This window comes from Acomys russatus, chromosome 29 (assembly GCF_903995435.1).
Source record: "Acomys russatus chromosome 29, mAcoRus1.1, whole genome shotgun sequence".
Lineage (NCBI taxonomy): Eukaryota > Metazoa > Chordata > Mammalia > Rodentia > Muridae > Acomys > Acomys russatus.
In genome coordinates, this window is record NC_067165.1 from 6,779,610 (window position 1) to 6,790,456 (window position 10,847).

Sequence of the window (10,847 nt, forward strand, 5' to 3'; positions counted from 1 at the left end):
TCTACAAAGGAAGTCCAGGACAGCCAAGGCACCACAGGGAAACTCTGTCTCAAAAAAAATTTAATTTAGCCAGGCGTGGTGGCACATGCCTTTAATCCCAGCACTCGGGAGACAGAGGCAGGTGGATCACTATCTCGAAAAGAAAAAAAATAATAATAATACTTTTACTTATCAAATAAATAGTGGCTTTAAGATAGTATGGGCTTGTTACTATTTGTTTTTGAGGAATGTCTCAAGCAGCCCAAGCTGGCCTCGAATTCCTGTGAGTTTGCACTAATACTAGCCATCCAGCTGGCTGCTTCCAGATTCTTGGCCTGTTATTCAAAGAATTGTAACAAAGGCCACCACGGGTTGCAAAGTAGAAGGGAGCTTTATTCAAAAGAGAAGCAATAATACAGATTTTTTTAAAAATGTAGCGGGGCTGGAGAGTTGGCTCAGTAGTTAAGAGCACTGTCTGCTTTTAACAGCACCGTCTGCTCTTCCAAAGGTCCCAGGTTCAATTCCCAGCACCCACATAGCAGCTCATAACTGTCTGTAACTCCAAGATCTGACACCCTCACACCAATGCACATAAACTTAAAAATTAAATAAAAGTTTTTTTTTTTTTTTAAATGTACTGTCAAGATTGGTGTTCAGGACTGGTGAAGCTCAGCAGAAAAATCTAAATGCTGGCAAGTTTAATGACCTGAGTTTGATCCGAGACACATACATGGTGGAAGGAGAATATTGACTCCCCCAAGTTATTATCTGACTGCTGCGTATATACAGTAAATAAATAAATGTTTACTCAAGAGTCCTGGCCGGGCGTGGTGGTGCACGCCTTTAATCCCAGCACTTGGGAGGCAGAGGCAGGAGGATCGCTGTGAGTTCGAGGCCAGCCTGGTCTACAAAGTGAGTCCAGGATGGCCAAGGCTACACAGAGAAACCCTGTCTCGAAAAACCAAAAAAAAAAAAAAAAAAAAAAAAAATAGTCCTGATTATTGTTTGGGGTTTCATTATATGTTTCAAAAGAGGGAAGGCTTTGGTTGCCGAGAGGTACAGCATAGATAGTTCTCGGTTTTTTTTTTACTGACAAGCTTTGATTATGTAACTCTTTGCTTACTGTGCATGGCATGGCCCTTCCCATAATGCATCTGGTTTTAAGTATACGCATAAGATGGTAAATAGAAGATTCTCTATAAAAGTTCACTCAGAGGACAGCTTGCCTTATTGCACTTGCACCCAAAGCCAAATCAGTCTGGCCGATGCCCTTAATCCCAGCACTCAGGAGGCAGAGACAGGTGGATCTCGGTAAATTCCAGGCCATCCTGACCTACCTAGCGAATTCCAGACTAGTTGAAGCTACATAGTGAGGCTTTGTCTCAAAATAATGATAATAATCATAACCATAATAAATTGTATGATTATATAATAGTTATTATTGCTAATAAGAATAGCTAACATCATCATCATATTGAGGTTGACTGCCGCCCCCACCCAGGGCCCCATATTCTGGATGTAACTAGAGCGTGATCACACAGACAGCGCCTATGTTGGCGGCTGTGGAGAAGAGGAGGAACTCATCCCGTTGCTCAGACCCTGGTGTGAATGTAGGTGGGGATCCTAGGCTGCTGACGGGTTTGCCGGGTGAATTGTTCTAACGGAAGTGTGTGCATAGGGCAAGCCAGGCTGCTAAGCTTCTGCCTGGACTTGCCCTCCTCCCTAGGAGAGAGAGAGCCAAAGCAACCGGAGGCAAGGGAAGCTGCTGGAGTTAAAATGAAGAAGAATCTAAGAGTGAGGATTATTCCACCCGGGTCAAGGTTCCTTCTACTTCCTGGTCACCGGAAATGCACCAAAAGGAGCTCACTGAGCAGAGTTAGGTGATTCTCACCTGTACTCACAGCACTCAGGAGGCCAAGGCAGGGTCAGTTTGAGGCCAGCCTTGTCTACGTAGTATGTTCCCAGCCAGCCTGGCCAGTATAAGAATCTGTCTAAAAAAACAAGCAAACAAGTAAAGCGAGGGAAGGAGGGGGAGGGACAAGGAATGATTAAAAATAATAATAATAATAAAATAAATTTTAAAAAAGAATGTATTACTGGGCTGGAGAGATGGGTGGTTCAGTGGTTAGGAGCACTGACTGCTTGTCCAAAGGACCTGGGTTCGATTCCCAGCACTGCATGGCAGCTTACAACTGTCTATAACTCCAAGATCTGACACCCTCACACAGACATGCATGCAGGCAAAACACCAATGCACATAAAATAAAATAAATAAATTATTTTTAAAAGAATATATTAGTATTACAATAAATGAGAATACTACAGTAATTACACACTCAAATAAAATAACAAATATAATTTTTTAAAGATGTATTTATTGTATAGGAGTGCATTATCTGCAGAAGAGGGCATCAGATCACATTATAGATGGTTGTGAGCCACCATGTGGTTGCTGGGAATTGAACTCAGGACCTCTGGAAGAGCAGGTGGTGCTCTTAACCACTGAGTCATTTCTCCAGCCCGACAAATATCATTTTAAAATGGATTTGATCTAATTCTAAGCTGGGCATAGTGGTACGTGCTTGCAATCTCAGTACTTGGAGAGCTAAGGCAGGAGGATCAGGCATACAACATACAAGGCCAGCCTTAGCTACACAATAAGTTGAGGCTAGCCTAGACTACATCAGACCCTATCTAATACAAATAAAATAAAATAAAACAGAATCCCAAGATTACCTCTAGTTCCAAAAATCAATGGTAAATGAAAATTAAATTGGAAAAGGCAGGCTTCAGTGTTATTTTTAAAGATGGCAGGGGAGTCTCACTCTGCAGTTCTGTCTATCCTAGAACACACTGTGTAGACCACGCTGGGCGCAGCAAACCCACAGAATTCTGCCTGCCTCTGCCTCCCGAATGCTGGGATTAAAGGCATGTGCCATCACGCTGGTTATGTGTATGTATTATTTATTTTGTGTGCCTGGCCCTTTAAAAGACTCTATGTCCTTCAGTGTCGGTTGCCTCTTAGAATTCTGGGAATAGGAGAGGCTATTTTAAAAAGCCCAGCACATGCCTTTAAATCCCAGCACTCTGGAGTTTGGGGCCTGATGGATCTACAGAGCAAGCTCTAGTACCACTGGGGCTGTTAGACAGAGAAACCCTGTCTTGAAAAACAAAAACAGGCGGGGCGTGGTGGCACACGCCTTTAATCCCAGCACTTGGGAGGCAGGTGCAGGTGGATCGCTGTGAGTTTGAGGCCAGCCTGCTCTACAAAGCCAGTCTAGGACAGCCAAGGCTAACGCAGAGAGACCCTGTCTGGAAAAAACAAAAAAGGAAAACCAAAGAAACAAACAAAACAAAAGAAAAGAAAAAGAAAAAGAGCCGGGCGTGGTGGCGCACGTCTTTAATCCCAGCACTCGGGAGGCAGAGGCAGGCGGATCGCTGTGAGTTCGAGGCCAGCCTGGTCTACAAAGTGAGTCCAGGATGGCCAAGGCTACACAGAGAAACCCTGTCTCGAAAAACCAAAAAAAGAAAAAAAAAAAAAAAAAAAAAAGAACGGGCTAGAGGATTGGAGAAATGGCTCAGTGGTTAAGAGCACTGCCTGCTCTTCCAGAGGACCTGGGTTCAATTTCCAGCACCCACATGGCAGCTTACAACTGTCTGTAACTCCAAGATCTGACACTCCCACACGAACAGACATAAATTTTAAAAATTAAATAAAGAATTTAAAAAAAAAAAAAAAACGGACTAGAGAGATGGCTCGGAGATTAAGAGCACCATCTGCGGCCTGGAGAGATGGCTCAGAGGTTAAGAGCACTGACTGCTCTTCCAGAGGTCCTGAGTGCAATTCCCAGCAACCACATGGTGGCTCACAACCATCTATAATGTGATCTGGTGCCTCCTTCTGGACTGCAGTTGTACTTCTGGTGTGCATTCCCTGGGTCTGGAAGGACGAGGGGGAGTTGTCTAGATGCCGAGATGTGTAGAGGTTCCCTTATGTGAAGGCATCGGAGCGTGAATCCTGCTAATGTTCTTAGAGTCCACGATAGAGTGTGGCCAGAAGTGGGAGAGAGCTGGAAAGGCAGGCTGGGGCAGATCACGCTGACGACTGCAAAGCTTACATCTCATCTTCCCTGCTGGGCTGGGTGACGCTCGCTCTGCTAGAACACCCTCTGGCACAGGTGGCTCGCTGACAGTCAGCACTTGGTGACATTTAGAAGTAACTTGTGATTAGCTCAATCTCTCATGCTTGAGCTCGTACCTGTATCCATGCCTACGTGCAGGTGGGAGGGAGGCTTCAGGAATGGACTTGAAATCCCGGGAGCTCAGTTAGTTGGTTGTTGCTTATTTTATTTAAGGGTTCGTTTTCTTTGGTTTTAATTATGTGCATTGGTGTGTGTGTGTGTGTGTGTGTGTGTGTGTGTGTGTGTGTGTTGGGGTAGGAACACGTGTGAATGCAGATACCTAAATAGTCAAGAGGAAGGAGTGGGGTTCCGTGATGTTGGTGTTACCGGTAGTTAGTTGTGAATAGTCCAACATGGACGCTGGGAAGCTAATTTAGGTCATTCTGCTCAAACAGCACCCAGTGTAAAGCTGTTTACACTAGGTCCTCTGTTTCTTTTTTTTTTTTAAAGATTTATTTATTTATTATTATGTACAGTGCTCTGCCTGCATGTACATCTGCACACCAGAAGAGGGAATCAGATCACATTGTAGGTGGTTATGAGCTACCATGTGGTTGCTGGGAATTGAACTCAGGACCTCTGGAAGAGCAGACAGTGCTCCCAACCTCTGAGCCATCTCTCCAGCCCTCCTCTGTTTCTTTATTAGAGACAGGATCTCGCTGAGCAGCCCACGCTGGCCTGAAACTCATGGAAACCCTGCTTCAGCTTCCTGAGTCTTGGGATTCATGACACACCGTTCCTAGCTAAGAATATGGAATGGGTTTGAGTGTTGTCCACACACAAGGGCCACGCTAACCTCTGTGTTGCTCCAATTATAGTATATGTGCTGTAAAGCAGTTTTAGAAAGCACTAAATCTCAGCTGAGTTGTGATAATTTACCACAAAAACCTGATTCTTTCCCTGCCCTTAGATTTGCAACAGGCTGGGCCATTTGAACGTCCCACCAAGTCCACCTGCACACCATGCGCACAGCTACAACCCACAGCGGAGCCCTTCATCGCAGGTGGTGAACAGCACCAGCTGTGTTCAGGCACATAGAGGGTCAGGCGTGAGATGAAGAAATGAATGCCCCGTGCTAACTCTCAAAATACAAAGATGTGCGTCACACTCAGAAAACATTGTGGAAGACACTGGCCACAAGTCATCAAGTTCCTAGTGACATGTTGGGACCTACTGGTTTCCTAACTTTAAGGAGTTTATAATCTGGTAAACATATAGGTACCAGAATGAAAACCAGGAAATAACCGCAGCTATGTAAGAAAAGGAACCCTCAGCTACCTACCCACAGCCTAGGCCAACCAGTCAAACCTCAAAAGGAGAATTAGACTGGCAGGGAGTGGGGTCAAGGGTGTGTGTCACTGCCTGAGCTGAAGCTGGGGGCATGTAGAAAGGGCAGTCCAGGAAGAAAGGCCGAGTTCAGGGAAAAGGACTAGTTCTTGTAGTGTAGCTGGGAAGTGCCCAGCGGTGTGTCCCTAGGGGTCTGATGGGAGGGCTTTGGATAGTGAACTAAGAAGCTGCTCTTTCAGAGGACCCTAATTCAGTTTCCAGCTTCTACTTCAGGTGCCCCATAACTACCTGTCACTCTAGCTCTAGGTGATCGGCCACCTCTGGCATCCTCTCTGAAGTTACATGCACAATCCTACATGTAGACACACACACCTACACATAACTAAACACAAACAAACCAAGATCCCTGGGTACTAAAATTAGTGCATCTCCTCCTAACTTTGGGTTAGTGTAGACAGTGAGAGCCCCACTGCATAGCCACACACACCTATAATCCCAGCATGCAGGGGGCAGTGGCAGTAGATCTCTGCAAATTCAAGGACAGCCTGGTCAACATGGCCAGTTCCAGGGGCTGGAGAGATGGCTCAGAGGTTAAGCGCACTGGCTGCTCTTCCAGAGGTCCTGAGTTCAACTCCCAGCAACTACATGGTCGCTCACAGCCATCTATAATGTGATCTGATGCCCTTTTCTGGCCTGCAGGTGTACATGCAGGCAGAACACTGTATGTGGTTACAGCAACCACATTTCAGACCTAACACGACATGCGATGTGATGTGATGAGAAAGTTACCTTTCGACACTGGTCTGTGTGAAATATACAGATGGAGGGCAGCAGGCTTATCTGGAGTGTGTGGTTTATGTTTGAGCTGTTGGCTTTAAAGACTTAAGCAACCACACCTCCTACCTTAGTTTACACACTTGTGAGATCTCCCTAACAAAGTTGTTTATTCATTCTTTATGGGTAGGATAGAAAGACAAGGCATGTGTGCCATGTGCATGCAGTGCCTCCAAGAAGCCAGAAGAGGGCATTTGAACCCCAGGAACTGGAGCACAAACTGTAGTGAGCTGCCACCATGAGGGTTGTTGATGAGTGAACCCCGGGGTGGGAGAACAATCAGCGCTCTTAACTACTGAGCCTTCTCTCCCGCCTGTTTGTTTTGGCTTTCTGAGATAGTGTGTGAAGTCAAGGATGACCTTGATCTGACCTCCACCTCCTCAGTGCTGGAACTACAGCTCTAAACCACCACACCCAGCAAAAAAAAATTTTTAAACAAATTGATTCTGGGTTATATTGTGAGTTCTAGGCCAGTCTAGGCTGCAGAACAGGACCCTGTCTCACTTCCCTATACACACCAAGAAACAAACAAATGAACAAACAAAAACCTTTTAATGATTTCTTATCAGCAAATGCTTTACTTTTATACTGTTATATATAGCTGTAGATCTGGGGTCATGTAAAAATTCTCTGGTGAAAAAGGGTTGGGGGTGGAAACTTTTTAAGAAACACTAATCTAAACCGGGCGGTGGTGGCTCACACCTTTAATCCCAGCACTCGGGAGGCAAAGGCAGGCGGATTGCTGTAAATTCAAGGCCAGCCTGGTCTACAAAGTTAGTCCAGGACAGCCAAGGCTACACAGAGAAAACTTGTCTCGAAAAACCAAAAAAAAAAAAAAGGAAAGAAAGAAAGAAAAAGAAACCCTAATCTGGACGCTAGAGAGATGGCTTAGTGTTTAAGCACACAGAGTGTTCTTGCAAAGGATCCAACTTCAATTCCCAGCATGCATGTCAGGCAAGCTTACAACTGTCTGGAACTCTAGTTCCAGGTGATCTGATAACCTCTGTCCTCGTAGGCAGAGACATACACAATATAGGTAATAAAATATTTTTTTTTTAAAGAAGAAAAGGAAAAGAGCCAAGAGGAGGCCAAAGGTAAAGTCAAAAAGGTTACCACCCAACTTGTTACCCTGAGGGGAGGGGAAAGGCCAGGGCTGTCACTAACTTCTGCTGTGCCTTGGTACCAAGCCTCTTCCCTGAACTCCAGCCCTCTGCTTTGTAAAGCAAGGCAGGCACACCCAGCTTCAAGCTCAGCGCTGGAGGTTCAGAGGTCCTCCCCTTTACCAGGGTTCCGGGCCATGCAGGTCACGTGATCATGGTGTGACTTGCAATCAGTCACCCTTGATTTGCAGTCTGGACAGAGCTGCGGTGGCAGCTGTTACAGCCTAGTGTGGGAGGAAGGCGGCAGCGAGGGAGGGCTCGAGCAATTGGCTGGCCACAGCAGGAAAGGCAGGTCGCCCTACTGCTGTGCTGCCCTTTTCGGAAGGCTCCCAGGATATCTTCAAGGGCATGGAGCTGGGAAAGCCTTAGGATACCCGCGGGCAAACCGTGCCCAGACTCTCTGTCACCATTAGTGCTGGGCTGCTGAGCAAAGCCAGTTAATATACAAACGCCAGCCGGGCACAGTGGCGCATGCCTTCAATCCCAGCACTCAGGAGGCAGAGGCAAGAGGATCACTGTGAGTTTGAGGCCAGCTTGGTCTACAGAGAGAGTCCAGGACAGCCAAGGCTACACCGAAAAACCCTGTCTCTAACCCCCACCCCCACCCAAATACAAACACCAATCGGAAGTTTCCAAGATGACCTCATAATAAAATGTAATTGCTTGTGCATCTCAGCCATAGGCAAGATCCTGGTAGTGTGCTGCGTGGCCTCTACTTGTCTGAATCCTTTTTTAAACGTAGGATTATTAGACTGGGTGTGGTAGCAATGGCTGTGACTCTAACACTCAGGAAGTAGAGGCCGGAGGAGCAGTTGTTCAAGGGCTGACTGCCTTGGCTCTATATCAATAACAAGCTCAAGCACGTTGATAGCAGAATTACCCAGACCAGAGGCAGGAGGATCCCTGTGAGTCCCGGGCCAGCCAACAGTATGCAATGAGAACCTGTCTCAAAAACAAACACACCATCAGTTTGAGGCCACCTAGACTATATGCCTAAGAACCTACCTCAAAGATGAGAGTGGGGGTGGGGTGGGGGCTGCTGAAGAGATGGCTCTTGCTCAGGACCTAGGATTGGTTCCCACACCCACAAGGCAGCTCACTACTGCCTATAACTACAGTTTTAGTAGATCTATTGGCTGGCCTCTCCAGGCACCAGGCATGCCCTGGTGCAAACATATACATGTGCACCAAACATTCACACACATAAAATCAATTATAAAAAATAAATATTGGCCTGGCGTGGTGGAGCATGCCTTTAATCCCAGCACTCAGGAGGCAGAGGCAGGCGGATTGCTGTGAGTTTGAAGCCAGCCTGGCCTACAAAGCAAGTCCAAGATAGCCAGAGCTACACAGAGAGACCCTGTCTCAAAAAACAAAAAACAAAAAACAAAAACAAAACAACTATATATAAATACACACACACACACACACACATACACACACACAAAACAACAACAATAAAACTTCAGCTGAGGGCTGGTTAGGCAACCACATGGTGGCTCACAAGCATCTATAATGCGATCTGGTGCCCCCTTCTGGTGTGTACATGTAGGCAGATCACAGTATATGTGATAAATAAATCTTAAAACAAAAGAAAACTTCAGCTAATACTTGAGAACACTGCCCAAAGTTCTCTGGCCTCACACACAGAAGCATATGCAAGAACACACACACATACATACAAACAAACACATAAATGCAACTTTCTTATTTTTTTGGTTTGGCTTTTCGAGAGAGGGTTTCTCTGTGTGTAACAGCCCTGGCTGTCCTGGACTCACTTTGTAGACCAGGCTGGCCTCAAACTCACAGATCCACCTGCCTCTGCCTCTGTGAGTGCTGGGGTTAAAGGTGTGGGCCACCATGCCCGGCAAATAAATGCAATTTTAAAAGTCACTGACCCACTTTTGAGTATTCAGCTGCCTTCCCCCGGGGTCCTCTCACTTCCCCGCCCCTAACACACGTGCAGCTGCCTTCCACTGGCTCTTCCACGCATGAAAAGGAATCATATTGAATGTCCATTATTCAGAACCTACACTGGACCCCTTTGCTGATCCAAGTCATGGTGATGACCTGCTGCCTGCCAGCCCTGAGGATTCTACCCAGAGACCCTACCCCTGTGAAAAGAACCTAGCAAAGGCGGTTAGGAAGGAATTCGCCTGCAATGGAACTATAGTTGAGCATCCAGAGTATGAAGTGACTCAGCTACAGGACGGCAGAGGAAGAACAGAGGACAATGCCCGATAGAGAGTGGACAGGCTAAAGTGTCGGGCGCCGTTTGTAAAGGCTCTCTCTCTTGTGCTCTCTGCTCCAGCGTAAGAATCACACAGATTGCTGAGATTGTGATTAAGCAAGATGTTCTGCCAAGTGTATACACCCAAGGTCTGCAGACTATCAGAAAAAGTACACTGTGGCCTCAAGGCTGAGGGTCAATTGTGATTACACTGCCTTTCCCATGAGTATGTCCACATTATCTCCTGAGAGCAACCTTCTGCTTGGTTTCTCCATGCCTGAGATGTGTGTACATTGAACTGGTGAAAAAAGCTGAAGTGTTGTGTGGTATTAACTGCAGGTCCTCTCAAGCCTATCCTGTACTCCGGACTATTTCTTGCCTCTGTTTCTTTCTTTCTTTCTTTTTTTTTTTTTTTTTTATGGTTTTTTGAGACAGGGTTTCTCTGTGTAGCCTTGACTGTCCTGGACTCACTTTGTAGACCAGGCTGGCCTCGAACCCTAACTAGGATACCAAAAGAAAGCAGATATCAATCCTCCTCAAACAGCTCATAGGACTAAATATGGAGACTTGGAAAGATAGTTCCACAGTTAAGAGCACTGGCTGCTCTTCCAGAGGACCCTGGTTTGACTCCCAGCAACCAGATGGTGGCCCACCACAATCTGCAACTCCAGTTCCCAGGAATCTGAAACTCTCTTCTGGGTTTCAGGCACACAAGTGGTACACAGACATACTTGCAAACACAGCGCCCACACACATTAAACAAACAAGACAGAAAAGGACTGAGCTAGGCTGATGGGTTATGCATGCCTTGAATCCCAATACTTGGGAGGCAGAGTCAGGTGGATTTTCTGGTTCAAGGCCAGCCTGGTCTACAGAGTGAGTTTCAGGACAGCCAGGGCTACACAGAGAAACTCTGTCTCGAAAAACAAAACAAAACAACAACAAATAAAAAATAGAGAAAGAAAGCTGGGCGTGGTGGCGCACACCTTTAATCCCAGCACTCGGGAGGCAGAGGCAGGCGGATGGCCAAGGCTACACAGAGAAACCCTGTCTCAAAAAACCAAAAAAAAAAAAAAAAGAAAAAAAAGAAAAAGAAACTGAATATGTCTAGAGAGGGTGTTTTATAAAGAATTTGTCTACGCTTTCTTTTTCTTTTTACTTCTTGTATGCTTATAC